We start from the raw sequence: 13,941 nt of genomic DNA, 5'->3' as shown, positions 1-13,941 counted from the left end.
GGTTAGGGGTGTGTCAGAGTTAGGGGTGTGGATAGGGCTATGGTTGGGATTAGGGATAGGGGTGTGTTGGAGTTAGGGGTGTGGTTAGGGTTTGGATTAGGTTTGGGGGGGTGTTGGGGTTAGGGGTGTGGTTGGGATTAGGGTTAGGGGTGTGTTTGGGTTAGGGTTTCAGTTACAATTGGGGGTTTCCACTGTTTAGGCACATCAGGGCTCTCCAAACGCGACATGGCGTCCGATCTCAACTCCAGCCAATTCTGCGTTGAAAAAGTAAAACAATGCTACTTCCCTTTCAAACTCTCCCGTGCGCCCAAACAGAGGTTCACCCCAACATATGGGGTGTCAGCGTACTCAGGACAAAGTGGACAACAACATTTGGGGTCCAATTTCTCTTGTTACCCTTGGGAAAATATAAATTTGGGGGGGCTAAAAAACCATTTCACAGTTCTGCGTTATAAACTGTAGTGAAACACTTGGGGGTTCAAAGTTCTCACAACACATCTAGATAAGTTCCTTGGGGGACTAGTTTCCAATATGGGGTCACTTGTGGGGGGTTTCTACTGTTTAGGTACATCAGGGGCTCTGCAAATGCAATGTGACGCCTGCAGACCAATCCATCTAAGTCTGCATTCCAAATTGCGCTCCTTCCCTTTCGAGCTCTGCCATGCGCCCAAACGGTGGTTCCCTCCCACATATGAGGTATCAGTGTACTCAGGACAAATTGGACAACAAATTTTGGGGTCCAATTTCTCCTGTTACCCTTGGAAAAATACAAAATTGGGGGCAAAAATATTATTTTTGTGGAAAAAAAATATTTTTTATTTTCACGGCTCTGCGTTATAAACTGTTGTGAAACACTTGGGGATTCAAAGTTCTCAAAACACATCTAGATAAGTTCCTTGGGGGGTCTAGTTTCCAATATGGGGTCTCTTGTGGGGGGTTTCTACTGTTTAGGTACATCAGGGGCTCTGCAAATGCAATGTGACGCCTGCAGACTAATCCATCTAAGTCTCAATTCCATTCCAAATGGCGCTCTTTCCCTTCCGAGCTCTGCCATGCGCCCAAACGGTGGTTTCCCCCCACATATAGGGTATCAGCGTACTCAGGACAAATTGGACAACAACTTTTGTGGTCCAATTGCTCTTGTTACCCTTGGGAAAATGCAAAACTGAGGGTTAAAATATAATTTTTGTGGAAAAAAAATATTTTTTATTTTGACGGCTCTGCGTTATAAACTGTAGTGAAAGACTTTGGGGTTCAAAGCTCTCACAACACATCTAGATAAGTTCCTTACGGGGTCTACTTTCCAAAATGGTGTCACTTGTGGGGGGTTTCAATGCTTAGGCACATCAGGGGCTCTCCAAACGCAACATGGTGTCCCATCTCAATTCCAGTCAATTTTGCATTGAAAAGTTAAACGGCGCTCCTTCCCTTCTGAGCTCTGCCATAGTTACATAGTTACATAGTTATTAAGGGTGAAGGAAGACTTTAAGACCATCTAGTTCAACCCATAGCCTAACCTAACATGCCCTAACATGTTGATCCAGAGGAAGGCAAAAAAAAACCATGTGGCAAAGAGTAAGCTCCACCTTGGGGAAAAAAATTCCTTCCCGACTCCACATACGGCAATCAGACTAGTTCCCTGGATCAACGCCCTATCAAGGAATCTAGTGTATATACACTGTAACTAGTGTTGAGCGATACCTTCCAATATCGGAAAGTATCGGTATCGGAAAGTATCGGCCGATACCGTCAAAGTATCGGATCTAATCCGATACCGATACCCGATCCCAATGCAAGTCAATGGGACGAAAATATCGGAATTAAAATAAACCCTTTCTTTCCTTGTAGGTTAATTCTACATGAAGGAAAACAACTAAGAATAATGTAGGATGTATTGGGGGAGGTGGCGGAGACATTAAAGGCACAGAGGTTTAGCCCAATCAAATAGAATAGCAGGATTTTTATTTTTTTTTATGACGTTCGTCGTTAGAAAGATTTTGACTATGTTAATTTTTTATTTATTTTGTCAGATATTGATGTTTCACTACTTCCACGCCCTTCACCTTCTTTTTTACTTCTCCCACACTTTCTTCTTCATTATCCTCATCATCAGCTTCTTTGACATCAACTAACCTTATTCATCTTCTTCTTCATCTTCTACCTATTATTTTTTTTGTTACATTGTTCATATTCTTTTTATTTAACTATTATCTTCTTCATATTCTACTTCTTCATCATATTCTTATTTGTGACAGGCATTCCCGTAGTTGTTATCTATAAAAGTTTGAAGATTACACCTTCCATTCTGCCTGTCACAAAAGAGTTACATTTGTCCGCGTTCAGTTTGGCCTGCAGCATCAGGCTTTATCCAGGGGCACCACGAGGAGGAACGGACTCACCCCCATACACTGCTTAGTCTTCTTCTGCTTATAATTTAGATAATATCTTTTGCTCTGATATTTTGTGTTATGCTTAATGTTCTTCTGCTCTTTGTTCTGCAGCCTCTTGTTCTTCTGCTTCTCGGTCTTCCAGGTCGTCGTCGTCTCCAGGGTCGTCGTCTCCGGGGTCGTCGTCATCGGGGTGGTCTTCAGGGTCATCGTCTCCAGGGTCGTCGTCATCACGGTGGTTGTCGTCTCTGGTGTCGTCGTCATCTTAGGGGTGGTCTTCCGGGTCATCGTGTTTAGTCTCTTGAACTTGGAAATGTAGCAGAAGGTACAAGAAGGCTGAGAAAATGCCGAGAAACAGCTGATGGAACTGGAACTCGGATGGCTACCCAAAGGTCCAAGAGCCAATGGAACTACCGAGGACCAGCTGACGTTACTGGAACCCGGTTACTAAGCAGGAGGTACCCGTGCCTGAAAGCACTACCAAGGACCACCTGACGTTGGTGGAACTCGGATACCCAGAGGGAGGCACCTAAGCCAAAGGCTCTGCCCGGAACCAGCTGACGGTACTGGAACCAGGATGGGGAGCAGAAGGTACAAGAGCAAAAGACACTGCCGAGAACCAGCTGACGGTGCTGGAACCCGGATGGGTAGCCGAAGGTCCAAGAGCCAATGGAACTACCGAGGACCAGCTGACGTTACTGGAACCCGGTTACTAAGCAGGAGGTACCCGTGCCTGAAAGCACTACCAAGGACCACCTGACGTTGGTGGAACTCGGATACCCAGAAGGAGGCACCTAAGCCAAAGGCTCTTCCCGGAACCAGCTGATGGTGCTGGAACCAGGATGGGGACCTATTCAAGCTTGTCTTCCTAGAGCCCCAACTAGCAGTGTTGGAGCCCAGGGTCAGCAGGAGGAGGAGAGGGAGCGGAGTGTAGGCCGAAGCCTAATTGAACCAATTTCAAAGGTAACCTTTAACCCCCCCTCAGGTGTTACAAACTAGAAGAGCCACAGCTTATGCAGCAGTAGTGCTGCACAAGTCAAAGGTTGCTCTTTTAATTTTTCTCCTTGCACACGCTGAATGAAACACGTATAACATTTAGCCCTTTATACAGTCAAACTGTGTTGGAGGCGCGAGTTCCCTTCGTAATGAGACGCAGCACAGATGTCAAGAATCCCACCTTGGTGCTGGGCGCAGCCTCCTGAGCGTTGTTATTTGCTGTACAGGAGTCTGCGCTGTCATTTTATCCCTTGGCCTTGCGCTGTTAGCGCTGCCCATCTTCTGGCATCATTTAATGTCAGCCGGTGCGGTTCGCGATGACCATGAATCCCAGCCCCGCAGTGTCTTAACATTGTTAAAACACTGCGGGGCTGGGATTCATGGCCTGGCGCAGTACATATGTTGGCCTCTCACACTCGGGTCCTTACACCCGCTTCAGACTGTGCGGCGTCAGCTGATCCCTTATCGCATGCCACGGCCATGAAGCCGCACAGTCTGAAGAAGGCGGAAGGAGATGAGGGACAGGCGAACTTATGCACTGCTCATGCCCATCAATCACACCCTCGCAGTCCAAATAAATAAGACACCGAGGGGCGTTGTGTGGGTCAGGGCGGCCGCAGAGGCGCAGGCAGCCAAACAATGATTCCAGAAGACGGGCAGCGCTACCAAGGGGGTTGAGCGTGTCATTACAAAGGAAAGTCACACCTCCGGGACGGTTAAATGGTCACAGAGGACACATTTTAGACGTGTTCAGTTCCACTTGGGCAAGGAGAATAAGTTTATGAGCCACCTTGCACACATGCAGCATTACTGCTGTACAAGGTGGCTGTAAAACTTACAAACACCTGGGGGAGGGGGGACAGGTTCCCTTCAATTTCAGTTCTTGTGTCTGCGTGGCTTTTGCAGGACACGATGCCGGCTACACAGCAGGGGAACAGCTGGCGGTGCTGAACCCCACTGACACATTGGCTGGTGTTTTTCTCTGTGCAGCTAGCATTACCGGGCACCAACTGGCAGTGTTAGAGCCCAGGGTCAGCAAGAGGAGGAGAGGGAGCAGAGTGTAGGCCGAAGCCTGCACTGGCGGCAGCTTTGTGTCTGCGTGGCTGTTGCAGGACACGGTGCCGGCTACACAGCAGGGGAACAGCTGGCGGTGCTGAAGCCCACTGACACATTGGCTGGTGTTTTTCTCTGTGCAGCTAGCATTACCGGGCACCAACTGGCGGTGTTAGAGCCCAGGGTCAGCAGGAGGAGGAGAGGGAGCAGAGTGTAGGCCGAAGCCTGCACTGGCGGCAGCTTTGTGTCTGCGTGGCTGTTGCAGGACACGGTGCCGGCTACACAGCAGGGGAACAGCTGGCGGTGCTGAACCCCACTGACACATTGGCTGGTGTTTTTCTCTGTGCAGCTAGCACATCTGGGCCCCAACTGGCGGTGTTAGAGCCCAGGGTCAGCAGGAGGAGGAGAGGGAGCAGAGTGTAGGCCGAAGCCTGCACTGGAGCAAGTTGAAAGGGAACCTATAACCCCCCCCCCCCCAGGCGTTTGTAGCTGAAAGAGCCATCGTGTATAGCACTAATGCTGGAAAAGGTAAACTTAGCTCTTTTAATTATGGTCCTTGCACATGCTGAACCTAACACTTATGAAAAGTGTCCCCTCCTACCGTGATACCGTCCGGTTGGTGGAACTTTCCTTTGTGATGTGACGCAGCACAGCCGTTATTCTTACCCCCTTGGCGCCGTGCGCCGCCTCCTCAGCGTTGTTTGAATCAGTCCCGGAGCCTGCGCTGTTAGGTTAGCCCTTGGCCATGCACACATTTTGCGCTGCCCGTCTTCTGACATCATTTGTTGTCAGACTGGCTGCGCCTGTGCGGCTGCGCTGGCCGAGATCCCGCCTCGTAGTGTCGTCTAATGTAATCCCACCGCGGGCCTGGGATCCGTGGCCATGCGCAGTGCATATCCTCACCTCTCACTCCCCTCCCTACGGCTTCTTCAGACTGTGCAGTGTCACGGCCGTGGCATGCTATTAGGGATCAGCTGACACCGCGCAGTCTGAAGAAGCCGTAGGGAGATGAGTGAGAGGTGGAGGTTCAGATATGCACTGCGCATGTCCATGGATCTCAGGCCCCCAGTGGGATTAAATCAGAAGACACTACGAGGCGGGATCTCGTCCAGCGCGGCCGCACAGGCTCAGCCAGTCTGACACCAAATGATGTCAGAAGACAGTCAGCGCAAAATGTGTGCATGGCCAAGGGCTAACCTAACAGCGCAGGCTCCGGGACTGATTCAAACAACGCTGAGGAGGCGGCGCACGGCGCCAAGGGAGTAAGAATGACGGCTGTGCTGCATCACATCACAAAGGAAAGTTCCACCAACCGGACGGTATCACGGTAGGAGGGGACACTTTTCATAAGTGTTAGGTTCAGCATGTGCAAGGAGCACCATGAAAAGAGGCACTTTTTCCCTTTGCATCATTACTGCTGCACAAGGTGGCTCCTTCAGTAACAAACGCCTGGGGGGGGGGACAGGTTCCCTTAAATTTAACTTGTTGTGCCTGCGTGGCGGTCGCAGTACACGTTGCCGTATACACAGCAGGGGAACAGCTGGCGCTGCTGAACCCCACTAACACATTGGCGAGGTGTTTGGCTCTGTGCGGACAGCACTTCTGGACAGCAACTAGTGGTGTTGGAGCCCAGGGACAGGAGGAGGAGGAGGAGGTGGAGGAGATAGGAGGGATTGCCACACACACAGCTGGGGAACAGCTGACATTACTGAACCCCAATAACAGAGGAGGGACTGTTGGGACTGTGCGTACAGCACTACCAGGCAACAACTAGCGGTGTTGGAGCCCAGGGACAGGAGGAGGAGGAGGTGGAGGAGATAGGAGGGATTGCCACACACACAGCTGGGTAACAGCTGACGTTACTGAACCCCAATAACAGAGGAGGGACTGTTGGGACTGTGCGGACAGCACTTCTGGATGGCAACTAGTGGTGTTGGAGCCCAGGGACAGGAGGAGGAGGAGGAGGAGGTGGAGGAGATAGGAGGGATTGCCACACACACAGCTGGGGAACAGCTGACGTTACTGAACCCCAGTAACAGAGGAGGGACTGTTGGGACTGTGCGGACAGCACTTCTGGACGGCAACTAGCGGTGTTGGAGCCCAGGGACAGGAGGAGGAGGAGGAGGAGGAGGTGGAGGAGATAGGAGGGATTGCCACACACACAGCTGGGGAACAGCTGACGTTACTGAACCCCAATAACAGAGGAGGGACTGTTGGGACTGTGCGGACAGCACTTCTGGACGGCAACTAGCGGTGTTGGAGCCCAGGGACAGGAGGAGGAGGAGGAGGAGGAGGTGGAGGAGATAGGAGGGATTGCCACACACACAGCTGGGGAACAGCTGACGTTACTGAACCCCAATAACAGAGGAGGGACTGTTGGGACTGTGCGGACAGCACTTCTGGATGGCAACTAGCGGTGTTGGAGCCCAGGGACAGGAGGAGGAGGAGGAGGTGGAGGAGATAGGAGGGATTGCCACACACACAGCTGGGGAACAGCTGACGTTACTGAACCCCAATAACAGAGGAGGGACTGTTGGGACTGTGCGTACAGCACTACCAGGCAACAACTAGCGGTGTTGGAGCCCAGGGACAGGAGGAGGAGGTGGAGGAGATAGGAGGGATTGCCACACACACAGCTGGGGAACAGCTGACGTTACTGAACCCCAATAACAGAGGAGGGACTGTTGGGATTGTGCGGACAGCACTTCTGGACGGCAACTAGCGGTGTTGGAGCCCAGGGACAGGAGGAGGAGGAGGAGGAGGAGGAGGTGGAGGAGATAGGAGGGATTGCCACACACACAGCTGGGGAACAGCTGACGTTACTGAACCCCAATAACAGAGGAGGGACTGTTGGGACTGTGCGTACAGCACTACCAGGCAACAACTAGCGGTGTTGGAGCCCAGGGACAGGAAGAGGAGGAGGAGGAGGTGGAGGAGATAGGAGGGATTGCCACACACACAGCTGGGGAACAGCTGACGTTACTGAACCCCAATAACAGAGGAGGGACTGTTGGGACTGTGCGGACAGCACTTCTGGACGGCAACAAGCGGTGTTGGAGCCCAGGGACAGCAGGAAAAGCAGAGGAACACAATGAAGGCCGAAGCCTGATTGGAGAAAGTCGAAAGGGAACCTTTAACCCCCCCCCCCCAAGGCGTTTGTAGCTGAAAGAGCCAGCTTGTGCAGCACAAAAGATGCAAAAGGAAAAGGTGGCTCTTTTCATTATGCTCCTTGCAAACACAGAACTAAACACTTATAAAATGTGTCCCCTGAAACCGTGAGACCGTCCCGGAGGTGGGACTTTCCTTCGTAATATGACGCAGCACAGCCGTTATTCTTACCCCCCCGGCGCCGTGCCACGGCTCCTCAGCGCTGTTTGATTCCGTCCCGGAGCCTGCGCTGTTATGTTATCCCTTGGCCAGTCACACTTAGTGCTGCCCGTCTTCTGACATCATTTGGTGTCAGGCTGGCTGCGCCTGTGCGGACGCGCTGGCCGAGAGCCCGCCTCGCAGTGTCTTCTAATGTAATCCCACCGCGGGCCTGGGATCCGTGGCCATGCGCAGTGCATATCCTCGCCTCTCACTCCCCTCCCTACGGCTTCTTAAGACTGTGCGGTGTCACGGCCGTGGCATGCTATTAGGGACCAGCTTACACCGTACAGTCTGAAGAAGCCGTAGGGAGATGAGTGAGAGGTGGAGGTTCAGATATGCACTGCGCATGTCCATGGATCTCAGGCCCCCAGTGGGATTAAATCAGAAGACACTGCGAGGCGGGCTCTCGGCCAGCGCGACCCCACAGGCGCAGCCATCCTGACACCAAATGATGTCAGAAGACGGGCAGCGCTAAGTGTGCCTGGCCAAGGGATAACATAACAGCGCAGGCTCCGGGACGGAATCAAACAACACTGAGGAGCCGGGGCACGGCGCCAAGGGGGTAGGAATGACGGCTGTGCTGCGTCATATTACGAAGGAAAGTCCCACCTCCGGGACGGTTTTACGGTATCAGTGGACACATTTTATAAGTGTTAAGTTCTGCGTGTGCAAGGAGCTAAACAAAAATAGCTACCTTTTCCTTGTGCAGCATTACTGCTGCACAAGGTGGCTCTTTCAGTAACAAATGCCTTGGGGGGGGGGACAGGTTCCCTTACATTTCAGTTGTTGTGTCAGCGTGGCGGTCGCAGGACACATTGCCGGCTACACAGCTGGGGATCAGCTGACGTTACTGAAACCCAATAACACTGGGTCGTATGTTTTGACTGTGCAGACGGCACTTCTGAGCCTCAACTGGCGGTGTTGGAGCCCAGGAATTTAAGTTCAGGTGGTAGAAAGATGAACACAACAGGAGACCTGGATAACGTAGACAGTGACCTAATTATTTAATCAGGAAGAGGAGTGGCAAATTCCTGCGAGATCCAGGCCTTGTTCATTTTCAGGAAAGTAAGCCGGTCAACGTTATCGGAGGATAGTCGCATGCGACGGTCAGTTAGTACACCACCTGCAGCACTAATGACACGTTCCGATAATACACTAGCCGCAGGGCAAGCCAGCACCTCCAATGCATACTGGCTTAGCTCTGGCCATGTATCCAGCTTTGAGACCCAAAACTTGAAAGGGGAAGAGCCGTCTGGGAGTACAGCAAGAGGGCAAGACATGTAGTCTGTCACCATCTGACGGAACCGTTGCCTCCTGCTGACTGGAGCCGTCTGTGATGGTGTAGACTTTTGTGGCGGGCACAGAAAACTGTGCCACAGTTCGGCCATACTGGTCTTGCCTTGGGCAGAGGCACTGCTTCTGCTCCCTCTTTGTGCAGAGCCTCCACCACTGCCTGGACGCACTGAGCTGCTTTGTAATGCACTAGCAGCACTTCTCTCAGTTGGAATGGAGAAGATGATGGAATTCACCAGTGTGTCTTGGTACTCCCGCATTTTCCGCTCCCCGTTCAACGGTGTGATGAGGCTTTCTACGTTGTCCCGGTAGCGAGGATCGAGGAGGGTGAACACCCAATATTCAGACATGTTGAGAATGTCGGCGATGCGGCGGTCGTTTCTCAGGCACTGCAGCATGTAATCCACCATGTGCTGCAGACTGCCAACTGCCCAAGAAACGCTGTCCCCTGCTGGAGGCGTGATCTCTGCCCGCTCGTCATCACCCCACCCTCGCTTTACACACTGAGTACTGGACAATTGTGTAACTCCCTCCTCTGGATGGATGTCTTCCTCCTCCATTGACTCCTCCTCATCCTCCTCACAAACTGTCCCCTGCCTATGCGTTTGTGAGGAACCACGTGGCGCTGACTGTCCAGAAGATGATGGAAATGGTGAATCCTCATCCTCCACCTCTTCCACAACATCATCCCTTAGCGCTTGCAGTGATTTTTCAAGCAGGCAGATAAGGGGGACAGTCATGCTGACTAGTGCATCATCTGCACTCGCCATCCGCGTGGAATAATCGAAGGGACGCAAAACCTGGCAGACGTCCTTCATAGTGGCCCACTCTGTGGTTGTGAAGTCTGAACGGCGCGGAGTGCGACTTCTTTGTGCCTGATGCAGCTGGTACTCCATTACAGCTTGCTGCTGCTCACACAACCGCTCCAACATATGTAACGTGGAATTCCACTTGGTAGGTAGGTCACATATGATGCGATGTTCCGGCAGGCGGTGTCGGCACTGCAGAGCCGCAATGCGCGCTTTTGCCGTGCTGGAACGCCGCAAGTGAGCACACTCTAGGCGGACCTTGTGCAGCAGTGCATCAAGATCCGGATAGTCCCTCAAAAAACTCTGCACGACCAAATTGAGCACATGTGCCAGACATGGGATGTGAGTGAGGTTGCCAAGGCCCAGAGCTGCCACCAGATTTCGGCCATTATCACACACTACCATGCCTGGCTGGAGATTCGCTGGCACAAACCACACATCGCTCTCCTGCTTGATGGCATTCCAGAGCTCCTGCGCTGTGTGGCTTCGATTCCCCAAAGAAATGAATTTCAAGACGGCCTGTTGACGTTTGGCCACGGCTGTGCTCATGTCGGTCGTAACAGGTAAACGTTCACGGGTCCATGTGGAGGTGGACTGTGACGGCTCCTGCAGCGATGATTCTGAGGAACTGGTGTAAGAGGAGGAGTCAATGCATACAGAATGGATTCCTGCAATCCTTGGAGTGGGCAGGACACGTCCTGCGCCACTCTCACGGTCTGTACCCGGCTCAACGACATTAACCCAATGGGCAGTGAGGGAAAGGTATCGCCCCTGTCCATGTTGACTGGTCCACGCATCGGTGGTGAGGTGGACCTTGCTACTGACGGCATTCAGTAGCGCGTGTTTTATGTGTCCCTCCACATGCTTGTGCAGGGCAGGGACGGCTTGCCTGCTGAAGTAAAAGCGGCTGGGCACATTGTACTGTGGGAATGCCAATGACATCAAGTCACGGAAGCTGTCAGTCTCCACCAGCCTGAATGATAGCATTTCCAGTGACAGAAGTTTGGCAATGCCTGCAGTCAGAGCCTGTGCTCGTGGGTGGTTTGACGAGAAAGGCTGCCTTTTCTCCCATGCCTGTACTACCGATGGCTGTAGACTGGGCTGGGAGTGTGTGGATGACTGGGAAAGTGGTGCTGCGGGTGGAATTACAGCGGGTCTCTGGACAACAAGGCCAGAGGTTCTTCCACGGCGATCCTGGGAGGAAGCCGAACCAGCTGCGTGTGAGCTGGAGGAAGAGGCAACACGAGCTGAAGAGGTGGTAGCTGTCGCTGTTGGTTGGCCTAGCTCTTCAGTGTGTTTTTCTAACTCCGCCGCATGCCTGGTGCGCACATGTTTCCACATGTTGGAGGTATTGAGGTTGCTGACATTTTTCTCTCTTTTGACTTTGTGATGACACACCTTGCATTTGACATAGCAAATGTCATCTGCAACTGTGTCAAAAAAGGACCAGGCACTGCAAGTCTTGGGAGCGCCCTTTTTGGCTTTTGGAAGAGACATGCTCCTAACGGGTGCCAAAGCGGAGGCTGCAGGATCAGCAGTCTTCCCCCTCCCTCTCCCTCTTTGGGCCGTACGGGGAATCTCTTCATCAGAGCTGCTCCCACCACCTTCCTGTCCCTCACGCCAAGATGGGTCAAGGACCTCATCATCTACACTACCCTCTGCCCCCAACTGCTCCTCCTGGGTAGTCTCAGCAGCAGAGCACGCACCAGTAAGTGGCACCTGAGTGTCATCATCAGCTGATGCGGCCTGCGATGTGGTGACTGGAGCCACTGTCCCACCCGCCTCTTCAGAGGAAGAGAGAAAAAGCTGTTGGGCATCACTGCACCCTGCCTCTTCTTCCATTTCTCCAATGCTGCTTGGCTGGCCCCCTGTTTCCAAGCCAAGAGATTCAGAGAACAGAAGTAGAGACGGCTCCTGTCCTGGGCTCTCTGTCTGCCTGGGCAATTTGGCAGGTGGTGAAGAGACAGATGGCTGCTCTCCAGTGCTCTGTGTCTGAGAGGATGTGGCACTAATTGAAGTTGATGCATTAGCTGCCATCCATCCGACAACGGCTTCAATTTGTTCTTCACGCAGCAGCGGTGTACGGCGCTCTGCGACAAAGCTGCGCATGAATGACTGTTCCCTGGTGAAAGTGGGTGCTGATGAGTCACCGGTGCCCGCAGCAGGCACAGAATCCCCACGTCCCCTACCTGCTCCGCGCCCACGCCCACGTGCCTTACTCACTGCCTTCTTCATCTTGGTTGACTGATAAAGATAAGCAGAAAAGTACTAACGGCTTTGTGTGCTTATTCCTGAACAACTCCTAACAGGTATAAGAAACACTAATTTTCTAAAGTGTGGACTAGACTTTAATATGAGCTAATGTGGCCTACACAAATGTAAAGTGGTGTCACTGGTGTGTTTGGTGAACTTTATTATTTATTTATTTTTTTTGGGCTGAACTGACAACAGAGAGAGCTGCAGTCACACGGAGACCGTGCAGACAGCCGTAAACGGCGCTGCAAGGCCCAAAAACCCTCCTCTACGTTATCCTAAGTAGTGTTTTTCCACAAGTTAGCTGGAGACGGGTGGAAAGACACTAATAGGATTTTTTACAAAAAATGTGCAGCAGCCTGCACTACTTAAAAGAAAAGGAAAATTGATTTTGCGGTATGACGCAGTGAAGAACCCTGAGCTGGAGACAACCAGGCTATGGCTGCTTACAGACTACAGGGCGAGCTGCAGTCACACGGAGACCGTGCAGACAGCCGTAAACGGCGCTGCAAGGCCCAAAAACCCTCCTCTACGTTATCCTATGTAGTGTTTTTCCACAAATTAGCTGGAGACGGGTGGAAAGACACTAATAGGATTTTTTTTAAAAAATTAGCAGCAGACTACACTACTTAAAAGAAAAGGAAAATTGATTTTACGTTATGACGCAGTGAAGAACCCTGAGCTGGAGACAACCAGGCTATGGCTGCTCACAGACTACAGGGCGAGCTGCAGTCACACGGAGACCGTGCAGACAGCCGTAAACAGCGCTGCAAGGCCCAAAAACCCTCCTCTACATTATCCTATGTAGTGTTTTTCCACAAATTAGCTGGAGACGGGTGGAAAGACACTAATAGGATTTTTTTGAAAAAATGTGCAGCAGCCTGCACTACTTAAAAGAAAAGGAAAATTGATTTTACGGTATGACGCAGTGAAGAACCCTGAGCTGGAGACAACCAGGCTATGGCTGCTCACAGACTACAGGGCGAGCTGCAGTCACACGGAGACCGTGCAGACAGCCGTAAAAGGCGCTGCAAGGCCCAAAAACCCTCCTCTACGTTATCCTATGTAGTGTTTTTCCACAAATTAGCTGGAGACGGGTGGAAAGACACTAATAGGATTTTTTTGAAAAAATTAGCAGCAGACTACACTACTTGGAAAAAAAAAAAAAAAAAGAACAGTATGAGGCAATGAACCACCCTCCCTGAACTGAATACAACCAGCTATGGATGGCCTATGTGGCTGCACTCAGACTAGAGAGTGGGCTGCACTCACACACACACAGACCTTGCAGATCGCTGTGAAAACAGCGCTACAAGGCAAAAGCAAGGTGATTAGTAGGTGAACACAGCGGTTGCTAAATTAGCCTTTGAAAAGCACAAAGAAGCAAATCGCTATCTCTAAACTGGCCCTCAGTCAGCAAACAGTGTCCTGTCACTAACTGAATTCACAGCAGAGTGATTGCAAAATGGCGCCAGCGACTTTTAAACTGCATCATGACATCATTTCAGCAGCCAATCACAGCCTTGCCAGTAGTTTCATGCCCTCCATGCTGAACAGGATGTGCCCACACTTGGAATCAGTCTCATTGGCTGATTTCGTACAAAGTTGTGCAGTTTGAATCCTGGGAACTTCCGATTCCGGTATCCGATACGCGGCAAGAATCGGATCTCGGTATCGGAATTCCGATACCGCTAAGTATCGGCCGATACCCGATACTTGCGGTATCGGAATGCTCAACACTAACTGTAACATTACACTTTTCCAGAAAGGTATCCAGTCCC

Source organism: Ranitomeya variabilis, chromosome 1 (assembly GCF_051348905.1).
Source record: "Ranitomeya variabilis isolate aRanVar5 chromosome 1, aRanVar5.hap1, whole genome shotgun sequence".
In the NCBI taxonomy this organism is placed as follows: Eukaryota; Metazoa; Chordata; class Amphibia; order Anura; family Dendrobatidae; genus Ranitomeya; species Ranitomeya variabilis.
The sequence above is the reverse complement of the archived record's forward strand: the minus strand, read 5'-3'. Positions refer to the sequence as shown.